Source organism: Balaenoptera acutorostrata, chromosome 6 (assembly GCF_949987535.1).
Source record: "Balaenoptera acutorostrata chromosome 6, mBalAcu1.1, whole genome shotgun sequence".
Lineage (NCBI taxonomy): Eukaryota > Metazoa > Chordata > Mammalia > Artiodactyla > Balaenopteridae > Balaenoptera > Balaenoptera acutorostrata.
The window spans coordinates 48,041,940-48,056,075 of NC_080069.1; the positions used below are offsets into that span (position 1 = coordinate 48,041,940).

The 14,136-nt window shown below is 36.8% G+C and overlaps 1 protein-coding gene and 1 pseudogene across 1 annotated transcript in view; both read left to right on the forward strand.

Annotated features, from left to right (window-relative positions):
* The window catches only part of LINGO2 (leucine rich repeat and Ig domain containing 2), a 1,241,515-nt gene that overhangs the window by 594,905 nt on the left and 632,474 nt on the right, over positions 1-14,136 (forward strand). The gene's annotated exons all lie outside the window — the stretch shown is intronic.
* On the forward strand, positions 8,953-9,652 carry LOC103015844 (BTB/POZ domain-containing adapter for CUL3-mediated RhoA degradation protein 3-like; annotated as a pseudogene).

Below are 14,136 nucleotides of genomic sequence, written 5' to 3' on the forward strand. Positions count from 1 at the left end.
GCTGAGAAATCAGCTGTTAACCTTATGGGAGTTCCCTTGTATGTTATTTGTCGTTTTTCCCTTGCTGCTTTCAATAATTTTTCTTTGTCTTTAATTTTTGCCACTTTGATTACTATGTGTCTCGGCGTGTTTCTCCTTGGGTTTATTCTGTATGGGACTCTCTGCGCTTCCTGGACTTGTAAATGGATTAAATGCTCCAACCGAAAGACACAGGCTTGCTGAATGGATACAAAAACAAGACCCATATATATGCTGTCTACAAGAGACCCACTTCAGACCTAGAGACACATCCAGACTGAAAGTGAGGGGATGGAAAAAGATATTCCATGCAAATGGAAATCAAAAGAAAGCTGGAGTAGCTATACTCATATCAGATAAAATTGACTTTAAAATAAAGAATGTTACAAGAGACAAGGAAGGACACTACATAATGATCCAGGGATCAATCCTAGAAGAAGATATAACAATTGTAAATATATATGCACCCAACATAGGAGCACCTCAATACGTAAGGCAACTGCTAACAGCTATAAAAGAGGAAATCGACAATAACACAATAATAGTGGGGGACTTTAACACCTCACTTACACCAATGGACAGATCATCCAAAATGAAAATAAATAAGGAAACAGAAGCTTTAAATGACACAATAGACCAGATAGATTTAATTGATATTTATAGGACACTCTATCCAAAAACAGCAGATTACACTTTCTTCTCAAGTGCGCATGGAACATTCTCCAGGATAGATCACATCTTGGGTCACAAATCAAGCCTCAGTAAATTTAAGAAAATTGAAATCATATCAAGCATCTTTTCGGACCACAACGCTATGAGATTAGAAATGAACTACAGGGAAAAAAACGTAAAACAGACAAACACATGGAGGCCAAACAATACGTTACTAAATAACCAAGAGACCACTGAAGAAATCAAAGAGGAAATCAAAAAATACCTAGAGACAAATGACAATGAAAACACGACGACCCAAAACCTATGGGATGCAGCAAAAGCAGTTGTAAGAGGGAAGTTTATAGCTATACAAGCCTATCTCAAGAAACAAGAAAAATCTCAAGTAAACAATCTAACCTTACACCTAAAGAAACTAGAGAAAGAAGAACAAACAAAACTCAAAGTTAGCAGAAGGAAAGAAATCATAAAGATCAGAGCAGAAATAAATGAAATAGAAACAAAGAAAACAATAGCAAAGATCAATAAAACTAAAAGCTGGTTCTTGGAGAAGACAAACAAAATTGATAAGCCATTAGCCAGACTCATCAAGAAAAAGAGGGAGAGGACTCAAATCAATAAAATCAGAAATGAAAAAGGAGAAGTTACAACAGACACCGCAGAGATACAAAGCATCCTAAGAGACAACTACAAGCAACTATATGCCAATAAAATGGACAACCTGGAAGAAATGCACATATTCTTAGAAAGGTATAACCTTCTAAGACTGAACCAGGAAGAAATAGAAAATATGAACAGACCAATCACAAGCAATGAAATTGAAACTGTGATTAAAAATCTTCCAGCGAACAAAAGTCCAGGACCAGATGGCTTCACAGGTGAATTCTATCAAACATTTAGAGAAGAGCTAACACCCATCCTTCTCAAACTCTTCCAAAAAATTGCAGAGGAAGGAACACTCCCAAACTCATTCTATGAGGCCACCATCACCCTGATATCAAAACCAGACAAAGACACTACAAAAAAAGAAAATTACAGACCAATATCACTGATGAATATAGATGCAAAAATCCTCAACAAAATACTAGCAAACAGAATCCAACAACACATTAAAAGGATCATACACCACAATCAAGTGGGATTTATCCCAGGTATGCAAGGATTCTTCAATATACGCAAATCAATCAATGTGATACACCATATTAACAAATTGAAAAATAAAAACCATATGATCATCTCAATAGATGCAGTAAAAGCTTTTGACAAAATTCAACACCCATTTATGATAAAAAACTCTCCAGAAAGTGGGCATAGAGGGACCTTACCTCAACATGATAAAGGCCATATACGACAAACCCACAGCAAACATCATTTTCAACAGTGAAAAACTGAAAGTATTTCCTCTAAGATCAGGAATGAGACAAGAATGTCCACTCTCACCACTATTATTCAACATAATTTTGGAAGTCCTAGCCATGGCAGAGAAGAAAAAGAAATAAAAGGAATACAAGTTGGAAAAGAAGAAGTAAAACTGTCACTGTTTGCAGATGACATGATACTATACACAGAGAATCCTAAAACTGCCACCAGAAACTACTAGAGCTAATCAATGAATTTGGTAAAGTTGCAGGATACAAAATTAATGCACAGAAATCTCTTGCATTCCTATACACTAATGATGAAAAATCTGAAAGAGAAATGAAGGAAACACTCCCATTTACCATTGCAACACAAAGAATAAAATACCTAGGAATAAACCTACCTAGGGAGACCAAAGACCTGTATGCAGAAAACTATAAGACACTGATGAAAGAAATTAAAGATGATACCAACAGATGGAGAGATATACCATGTTCTTGGACTGGAAGAATCAATATTGTGAAAATGACTATACTACCCAAAACAATCTACAGAGTCAATGCAATCCCTGTCAAATTACCAATGGCATTTTTTACGGAACTAGAACAAATCATCTTAAAATTTGTATGGAGACACAAAAGACCCCGAATAGCCAAAGCAATCTTGAGAAAGAAAAACGGAGCTGGAGGAATCAGGCTCCCTGACTTCAGACTATACTACAAAGCTACAGTAATCAAGGCAATATAGTACTGGCACAAAAACAGAAACATAGATCAATGGAACAGGATAGAAAGCCCAGAGATAAACTCACACACCTATGGTCAACTAATCTATGACAAAGGAGGCAAAGATATACAATGGAGAAAAGACAGTCTCTTCAGTAAGTGGTCCTGGGAAAACTGGACAACTACATGTAAAAGAATGAAATTAGAATACTCCCTGACACCATACACAAAAATAAACTCAAAATGGATTAGAGACCTAAATGTAAGACCGGACACTATAAAACTCTTAGAGGAAAAGATAGGAAGAACACTCTTTGACATAAATCACAGCAAGATCTTTTTTGATCCATCTCCTAGAGTAATGGAAATAAAAACAAAAATAAACAAATGGGACCTAATGAAACTTAAAAGCTTTTGCACAGCAAAGGAAACCATAAACAAGACGAAAAGACAACCGTCAAAATGGGAGAAAATATTTGCAAACGAATCAATGGACAAAGGATTAATCTCCAAAATATATAAACATCACATTCAACTCAATATTAAAGAAACAAACAACCCAATCCAAAAATGGGCAGAAGACCTAAATAGACATTTCTCCAAAGAAGACATACAGACGGCCATGAAGCACATGAAAAGATGCTCAACATCACTAATTATTAGAGAAATGCAAATCAAAACTACAATGAGGTATCACCTCACACCAGTTAGAATGGGCATCATCAGAAAATCTACAAACAACAAATACTGGAGAGGGTGTGGAGAAAAGGGAACCCTCCTGCACTGTTGGTGGAAATGTAAATTGATACAGCCACTATGGAGAACAATATGAAGGTTCCTTAAAAAACTAAAAATAGAATTACCATATGACCCAGCAATCCCACTACTTGGCATACCCAGAGAAAACCGTAATTCAAAAAGACACATGCACCTCAATGTTCATTGCATCATTATTTACAATAGCCACGTCATGGAAGCAACCTAAATGCCCATCGACAGACAGACGAATGGATAAAGAAGTTGTGGTACATATATACAATGGAATATTACTCAGCCATATAAAGGAACAAAATTGAGTCATTTGTTGAGACGTGGATGGATCTAGAGACTGTCATACAGAGTGAAGTCAGAAAGAGAAAAACAAATATCGTATATTAACACATGTATGTGGAACCTAGAAAAATGGTACAGATGAACCAGGTTGCAGAAGTTGAGACACAGATGTAGAGAACAAACATATGGACACCAAGGGGGGAAAACTGTGGTGGGGTGGGGATGGTGGTGTGCTGAATTGGGCAATTGGGATTGACATGTATACAGTGATGTGTATAAAATTGATGACTGATTTAAAAAAAATTTGATCACAGATATAAAAATATTTAGCAATCTCTTAATAAACTTGTGCTATTAAAAAAAAATTGCCATGCTAAAATATATTTCCTCCTTGGTCCAGTGGAATATTTATATTAATGTGGTTGCAACTTCTAGTATTCTGTAGACATTAGACCAGAAGTTGCTATGATTCCTAGAATTATTTTCTTGACAAGCATTTCATGTTTGTGTATTTCTTTACCCATTCATCCATTCAACTAAAAATCTTGAATGAATGCTAATTGTGGGCCAGGGACTAGGGCTAGATACTATGGAGACAAAGACAAAGACAGTATTACTTTCTGGAAAATATTTACAAGCAGGCAAATATCTTTACATCATCAGTATTATTATTGAATGGTTACTTAAAATACTAGTCATCATTTCTTTTCTAATTTCATGTAGACGTTCATTATTAACTTGATGTAGAGGGTAACGGAGTTTAAAATCTTTTTCCAGGTTATGTAAAACATGGCATCCTGTGTTTTCCTTTTGAGCACATATTTATAAAATCAGAAACTGGCTTAATGGTGTGCGCCTGAAAACTTGAGTTTTCAAAGAAATTTTTGCTACTGGACGTTTTCTTCAACCAAAATTGTATGGACCTAAATTGTGTAAGAACAACTGCTTTCTCTGGTCTGTGTGCCAGTCTTTATTTGCATTTGTGAAGGAGAAAACTAGATCATACTTTGCCGTATTTGGCTCTCAGCTATAGAGCTCTGATCAGCAAACCTTTTAATCATGCCAGATTATGTGATTGTTTCGTGACACAGATGTACAGTCACTAGGGATTAGGGTTTGTTGTTTTAAAATTGTCATTTCAGCTGTCTGTATACAGAAGTTACAGGATTGCCTTCAAAAATCTAAATATGGATCTTTCTAAAAATGCTGACAAATACATTAGAAAAGGAAGGTTTTTTCTACACAACTCCCTAGAACCACACCCCCCCGCAATTTTTAAATGAAAAAAGAAACCCTAAAACTAAAACATTTATAAAGTATACCTTAACTGGATTTATTTACTCTTCTCTAGAAAATTATAAACTCTAAGTACTGACACATTTTAAGTATACAGACAATCGAAATAACAAACACTCACGTTAATTGTATACATAGTTAAACTATTAGAAAAAAAAATGACTACATTATAAGCTTGTAACTTGATATGTTTATGGATAATCTCAGAAATTTAAGAAAACATATCATATTGTGTCTGAAAATACATTAGGCTCTTGATAAATGGCCCTTTACCACATCAGGGTCTTTGTCATTAATAGCCAAATGTAATATTGGCTGAATCTATTTATGTTTTTGTTTTTAGTTGATATTTATTTAGTATTTTCTGCTTGTCAGAATCTGGATTTTTCAACTGCTCTCTCACTTTGACACTTGATTGTGGGTTGTTTTTTTTTTTTTTTTTTTTGAGGGATGTATGGGATTTGTTGAATTGGAGTATAAAGAAGCCATTCCTATCAACAAAGTAAACTAAGGACAGACATCAAGATCATATAGGTATCCAGTGGCAGTAGAGAAGGACTTGAACCTGTAATTCCTGAATCCTATGGTCTTTCTACTGTACCCACTTTGTTATTTTGACCCCAAAAGTAGGGGTGAGTATTTATTGAGTTAAATTAACTCAGGCTCCTCATTATGAAACTAAATGATTTTTATTGCACATAGACCTCTGTTTTTGATATTGAATAAGGAACAATTCTTGACCTCAGTGATTGGTAGAGACATTAAATGCCTCAGGCATATGGAGATGGATGTAATTGATGGCCTAACCAGACCCCCTTTTACTGGTGCTGTGAGCCCATCCTCCTGCTTCTGTGTGCTGTCTGCTGGAACACAGGATAATTCCCCCTTATGCCATCCAGCCCTCATGGCCCTAGACCAGTAAATAACCAAAAAGGAACAAAAAAGCCAAGGTTTTTGGCTTTTGTAGCTTCTCGTGGGGTGAGGCTGAGGCTGGAATTTTATGTGCAATTACACCTTTTCTTGGTTTCTTACCCTTTCTGTTTTGCTTCCTCTTTTCCTTGCTCTTTTCTTCATAATTTCTTGCAATTGGATCATTACTTAAGGATCAGTTTCTTAAGAATGCTACCTGAGAAAAATGTTTGCCTGTAAAATTTTTCTACCCAAGTTGTATAGCTTATTTATCTCTTCCTACCCTGTTAGCTGTTATTATTTGCTACTCTCAACGTGCCTTTTCCACTCACCTTATGTAACACATTATGGGTTCTTCCGTTTTGCTGCTTCTAACCTGGTACAGACAGACAAAGCAGACTTGATAGATTTTTGTGTAAAGTTAGAATGAGTAGCTATGAATGAGGACTTGGGTTTTCCATAGATAACTTCCTCTTCTTGGCTAGAGTTTTCTTTTTCAGTTTTTCTGAGAAGTGACTTCCAAATGAATGCTACATGAAGTAGCTAAAGAACATGAGGTGATATAATAAAGTACCAAATTATGCAGTACAAAAAGAGAAGAAAGCAAACACCATAATAAGATGCTAATTGTTATGCACACTGATTGAGTGACACTGATTGGAGAGCAAACACATCAAGCCCTATTCACCCCGATGCTCTCCCCTCCTCTGGTCCCCCTCATCATGCCATGAATGTGAATCAACACAGTTTTCAACAGGAGACCACAGAATTAAATCAACTTGGCCAGAATTCTTAGGATCTCAGGATTTGTGGGCACCTGGCTACTTATTGTGTTGAGAAATCTGTGTCTTCTGGGAGTAAGCTTAAATATGAAGGGTTTGATCATGTAGCACACACTTGGCAATGTCAACACAGATGTCTTTTCACACTGTGTTGCTATCAAAAAAAGGATTGTACAACAAACCTTGGCTTTTCACTCTGCCAGCTCTCTGAGGTCTGCTACAAAGCATATAGTTCAATACAGTAGGAGAAAATATGAAAATGTGTGCCCCCCTAGGTACTGCCATGCCCAAGTAAATAAAATGTACTGCATGTAATTTCCTTATCCACAAAGCTCAACAAGCTCCAAGGGATCTGTTTGCAGAGAACAACCATATTCTACTTTGGAGTCCAAATTATTCAGCTTTATTTTTCATTCTTTTACATTTTCCTATTTCCATGATGGTAATCCATGGATTTAGGATCCACTCTGTGAAATGTGTGACTTAAAATCATGTTATCTTTATATCTGAAATTCTTCCTTTTTCCATATAGAGTGTGAATTAGTGGTACAAACAAGGCTTTGGGAGGGAATCTTTAAACTAGTTAAGTGAACAGGCTGCTCTAGTGCCCTTAAGCCCTTCAAAAGCGTGTATTTATCCACAGATGGCTAGTATGCTAATTACCGTTTGTTATTATTTAGGTCATTAAACCTGCTTCCCTAGAGAACTGCTCCTTGTTTTGTAGCCCACGCTGACCTACTGTATATTCTTAAATGGAATCAAATTTTGTTTCTCAGGAAACACTATTTGCATGACTCTATTTAGTAAATCAGACTACCTTTCCTCCTAAATGATTTTATCATGCTTCAGTGACATCCACGTGGCTGAAGAGATGGTAGCTGCTGGTGCTTATTATAATAATGTTTATGACAGTCTCAATATCGTAAACACATTGCTTTCTTTAGTTTCAAAGGAAGACAGTATTGTTATCTTCACTAGATGTTGTGAATTCATTGATATAAATATATAACAATGAAATGATGTAAATGATAACTTGTCTTGAATGCAGTATTACCATGTCAAAATGGTGGAATCAAATATAACCTCCTTCCTTGCTAACGCTATCTTCATTACTGAGGAAAAACACGAGCAAACAGAGGAAAAGCCCCTTAAGCCACTATTTCTGTTATGATGTGTTTTGAAGAAGTATTCTTTACTCAATCACCTTCTAACCAGAAGCTGATTCTTCATTCCATAGAGTTTCCTTGGCAAACCAAACACCAGTGTCGTTCTTCTCACTGAATGATCATCTTTTTTTAGCAGCAATGGTTTAGTGGAATTGGGGTCTCTCTCTATAATAGAATCTAATGCTACTTCATAGTTGTAAACGTTATGCCATCTCAAAACATTTTGCATTAATTTAATTTATATGTGTATAATCCACTACATCAGGAAATAAATTTACTCCAACCAATACTGGTATGCTTCAATTCACCAGCTTGCAAAAATTATGTAATACATATTGTTTCTCTTGTTTCTTTGGCTCTCAGGAAACTCAGAGCTAATCCTGTGCTTAATTGCTGAAATCATCCTTATTTAACATAGAAAGAAGCATTTCTTTAAATCACGTGGTCTTGTTTTAATGGTCCAGTTAAATATGCCTTTTATAATTATAATTTTATATAATTAATTATATAAAAATTATATTTTATATAATTAAAGCAAATGCTTTGGGGACTAATCATAGAATAAACAATAAACATATTCTTCTAATTGTGGCCTGTCAGATAAAGAGGGGAAACATTACTATAGTTCTTTACAGAAGAGAAAACAGCTTAAACAATAAGCTTCCTTTATTACTTAAATCTAATTTACTTCTGAAAATGTGTCAGATATTTCATTATTTAAAATACTGTAAAATAAAAAATCTGTTCTCCATTCATACAAAAACACCAACCAACTTTTTTCTGATGTGATTAAAACATTTTAAACATGCATTTAACAAGTCACCAAGGATTTTTACACGACACAAAGCATCTAAAACACCAGTTACCTAGTTATTTAAGACTAATGAACTCATCTATGGGTTTGTTTTTGCACAGTTTGCAAAAATACTATTCACTATTAGATATAGACTATACTTTGACACTGAAAGAAATATGTTCTATAATGCAAATAAACAATGCAGGAATCACTTAGGTAAGATACTCAACTGCCTTTATGATGGAGCAGTCTCATTGCCTGAGAGCCACGAGGAAATGGAGAAGCTGTTGACAGAGGCCAAGGTTCAGGGCCTCATAGACAAGTGCCAGGCAGGCCTATGAAACAAAGGTACTTACGAGCCTCGTTGCAAAGATTCTGTTATCACCACTTCCAAAGAAGAAGGAAAACTTACAGCAACTTCCAATGAGCTAGCTGTATAATTTCTGTATAACAGAAGTAGCAACGACTATTCACATACCAACATATCTGACAACAATTTGTTGAAAAACTCAATTGTTTTGACAACCTGTCCCTGAGCTTTGATGGAAGGTCCTATGCATAAAAGGTGTTACTGAGGACCAATTTTGCTCTTAATCCTTTTAGGATCAAGGCTACAAGATGCTGGTTTTGTTATATGTTCATCCTCTACACCACTGTGAAGAAACAGACCAAAGTAGAGTTCCCTTAAGCCTGGACTTATGAAGAGAGACTGAATACTTTGCCCATTGAAGTCTAGGATAGCCAGGAATTTAATTATGCGCTCCTAGAGTCCACAGGTGGGGCAGCCAAAAACTCCACCATCTGGAGGAGGATGAGAACGGGGGTAGCTTGTATTTACATCACGCACCTGGCTGCCGGGCTAAACACCACCGCTGAACTGGCAACAGACCTGAGCTGTACCCCCTACTGCCCAGCCACCCCGCTGCGCTCCTGGCAGGCTTCTGGACACCTTTCCTTTCCACTGAGTCTAGAAATCATCTTTTAAAATGAGCCATATTACTATTTTCCTTGTTTGCTTGATAAAACTTTTCTTTTAGTTCTGTCTTTACCCAAGGTGAATACATCTCCCCATTGATGTATAAGTGCATCTGAGTTCTCTTTTTTCAAGTGAGAATACTTGGAGCCAGGGTATTTCAGTTTTCAGAGGAAGAAATGTGAATGGATGTAGGCTGTATATAAGACCTTTTCTGTGCAGTATTTTGTTGATGGTGTTTACTACCTTTTGGAACTATCTGTCCGTTCTTAACTAAGGAGCTGTTAAAAAATCCAAAATAGTTTTACAATTTTCAAGCCCCAACAAACTAGCTTTTGGAACCTATGCTTCTATGACTATGCAGTATCTCATTGTTTTGGCAAAAGTTCTTCCACTGTGTGGTTTTGAATTTGGGCTTCTTGATAAATAGCTGCATCTCATATCAGTGATGTGTAAGCAGAAGAGCCCTGTACTCCTAAAACTCTGTTCCTAGTGTTGCTTTTGATGCATAGCATTGTTTAAGGTGAAAGCCATTTGTGGCCTTGATTAATTCTTGGTCTGATTTTTTTTTTTAATTAATTTATTTATTTTTGGCTGTGTTGGGTCTTCGTTTCTGTGCGAGGGCTTTCTCTAGTTGTGGCAAGCGGGGGCCACTCTTCATCGCGGTGCGCGGGCCTCTCACTATCGCGGGCTCTCTTGTTGCGGAGCACAAGCTCCAGACGCGCAGGCTCAGTAGCTGTGGCCCACGGGCCTAGTTGCTCCGTGGCATGTGGGATCTTCCCAGACCAAGGCTCGAACCCGTGTCCCCTGCATTGGCAGGCGGACTCCCAACCACTGCGCCACCAGGGAAGCCCAACTTGGTCTGATTTTTGCAGAGACTCCCACATGTCCAGTTGGGAGTTTGGCTTTTATGATGGCATTAGGGTTCCTAAGATGTAAGGTTTGAGTGACTGTTCAGCTCTGCTAATGGCTCCTTTCGTGACTCTTGCATTTTCTGATTGCTTTCCCATTCCAGGAACAAAATCCATTCCAGGAATTAAATCTGAGTTTGAGACTCTCAAACTGCTGTGTCACAGGATTTATATTCTTATTTTTCAGCCTTTTTCTCCATTAAGCTGTACTTACCAAAGCCAGTGGATGCTCTGCCCTTTGCTTACAAATGAAATTTGTCCCCAAGCATGGCCTTCCACACCTCCAAGGGCTGTGGTTCACAGTAATACCAGGGAATCTTACCTTTCTTATATCAGCCTTTGGTAATTCAGTAAATGCAGCCTCTGGGTCCTTGAAATAGAGTTTACAGATGAGATTATTATAGTAAACTAGATATCATCTCTTTTCATACTACATGAAGTATTGCTTATTTCCCTGAAGATAAATCTTGCTTGTTTTATTTATCATAACTAACAAGTAATTACTGAATGCCCACTGTTGGTATTTAGTGTGACAAGTGCTGCAAACACCATCAAGTAGAAGATTATAGAGCAAAGAATACAGACTGAAACTGATTCTTTAAACCCTGAGACATTAACTACATTTTAAATATTAATAGAACGGCCAGACTGGAAAAAGGTTTCTTTGTGTCCAGACACAAACATTTGCAATATTGGGAAGAGGAAAACATCATCTTAGTAAAGCAATTTCCTAAGTAAAGCTATCCAGAAAGCTATCCAGATAAACACCCACAATATGGAGGTGGGATGAGTGAAAGATGGGCCTTAGATTGAAAAGGCTGAGTTCAACATATACTCTAGGAAAACAGTGAAGAGTGATATTCTGTATTTCTTTCTCAAAATTGGCCCATCTCCTTAATATTGGGTGGCATTCACTTAACTCCCCATAGTTTTTCTCCACTTTTCCATGACATTGAGGGAGAATTTTCCTCACCTGTTCTAACTGATAAATATGAAACTTGAGGCCAAGTGAGTATTGGCAGATTAACAGTGGGGTGATTGATTTCCGAGAACCAATAGCGACTGACTGCTTACGAATATGCATTCTAATCTTGATGGGGTTAAGCAAGTTTTCAGGCAATGTCTCTGTGACTTTACCCTTAGAATTTCTTAATAGGGCCTCTTCACATGAAACCATACATTTTCAAGAAAATAACTGGCTCAAATGTCATTTCAGATTCGTAAACCATGTCTCCAGTGCCATTTCACACATGAAAAATCAGTAATAGAATCATTTGGGGGATTATTTGTTCATACACATTTTAACTTGGAATCTTTTTCTTGGACAGTTTTTGAAAGTAGGGTGTAAAACTATCTTTCTGGAATAGTTGAGATGGAGCTCTGAGGGACTAGATAATCTCCACCCCTTTCAAACCATGCTTTTCATACTGTGATCTCTCTTCCTAAGCCACTTAGGAAACTCATTAACTTAAGCTTTGGTTGGTGTAATTACACAGTTGTGAAATAGCGTATCTTGTACACTGTTCTTCTGTACTTTGTAAACAAGTCCTCTCTATATCAGATAACTGAGAATTTATAACCATTACTTCAAAATAGCAGTTACAGAACAAGGCAAGCTTAAGCACAAATGAAAAGTACAAGTTGTCATTCCATTAGTATGGATTTCTTGTAAAATGTATTTGCAAGCAGTTTGACTTAGTGGAGGATTAAAGAAAGAAAGAAGCTCTGAACCAAATGTGAAGATTTAAAGGTAATGAACCGTGATTGATGATAATTTTGGCGAAATAAAATGTAAGCTACATGCTTAGGTTAAATATGAGTTGGTTAATTATAAATAGTCCATTATTTAGCAAGAGAACAGAAAAACAATTGTGCTCTTATCTAGAGATCATCTTAAATGTCTTTTCAATGTATGTTTCCTTTAAATAACCTGTAGTTTAGACTATGAAATTGATTTTACTTTTTTTACACACACCCACAAACACAATTTCACTTCTACCTACAGATATTATCAGTGTAATACTGTAACATGGGTATTTTTGTGCTTTCTAATTTGATACATCTACCATGTTGATTTTACTACCTGTTTTTTTTAACATTAAAATTTTAGAGTTCATTGTTAACATCAACCATGCTAATAGACATTTAAACAGGCTATCTGTGGTGATTCATATTCTCCGAAAATTTAAATTTCTTTCTAGAAATTTGAAAGTTATGTTAGCAGCTGGTTAACTTTTTTAATATACTTTAAAAAATGTAGCTTTCATTGGGATCAAATATGTGAATTTTAGGAGTTTGAGTTGCACCACCTTGAAGTGAATATATATTACAATGGTACAACACTGGCTTTGGAGTCACAGAGAACTGGGCTTAAATCCTGACCCTATTACTTCCTGGTCATATGATCTTGAGCAAGTTAATATTACTTTTTGATTAAAAGGTATACATTCCTTCCAAGGCATAGCTTATAAGAGAAGTTTTCAAGATTCAGGGTATCTTATGGAACCCCATAGCAGTAGTGAGACCTCTTACCAGAAAATGAAAAGACACTAGAAATTTAGAAATTCAGGCAACTGTGGTGGTATATCTGTTTTATCCTTCTATGTCTCCAGAACAATTTGGTCTATTTTGTAAAACATATTTGGAGGACAAAAGAGGACCACCCAAAGCGAGTGAGAGGGCAGTTAAAAATATCATCATGGGGGCTTCCCTGGTGGCGCAGTGGTTGAGAATCCGCCTGCCGATGCAGGGGACACGGGTTCGAGCCCTGGTCTGGGAAGATCCCGCATGCCGCGGAGCGACTAGGCCCGTGAGCCACAATTACTGAGCCTGCGCGTCTGGAGCCTGTGCTCCGCAACAGGAGAGGCCGCGATAGTGAGAGGCCCGCGCACCGCGATGAAGAGTGGCCCCCGCTTGCCGCAACTAGAGAAAGCCCTCGCACAGAAACGAAGACCCAACACAGCCATAAATAAATAAATAAATAAATAGATAGATAGATAGATAAATAAATAAATAAATATTAATAATAATAATAATATCATCATGACCTGGGAAGAAACATAAAGAAATGACTACTACACATAACCAGAGCATCCTCATTTACCAAATAAGCATAACAATACCTTCTCTGTAAGGCTGTTGTGCATGGGGATTAGTAGTGATATTTATAAAGCATTTCTGAGCTGAGCACATAGTAGGTACTTAATAAACAAGCTTTACTATCATTCTTCTTCTTGACTAGGAAGTAGAAGACCATGTAATTATTGCATAATCTGGCCTCAGAATTAACTGAATTCTTGATCTGCTGAGGAAGCATGCAGTCTAATAGAAGTAATAGAGATTGTGCCTGAAGCAGAGAATATAATTAGGAATTGTTAATAATTATGGATACCCATCCCTCCAAGCAAGTCAAACTCCACAAAAGATAGGAAAGATGCTAATGTAAGTGGAAGATCCAATTCTCACCTTAATGGAGC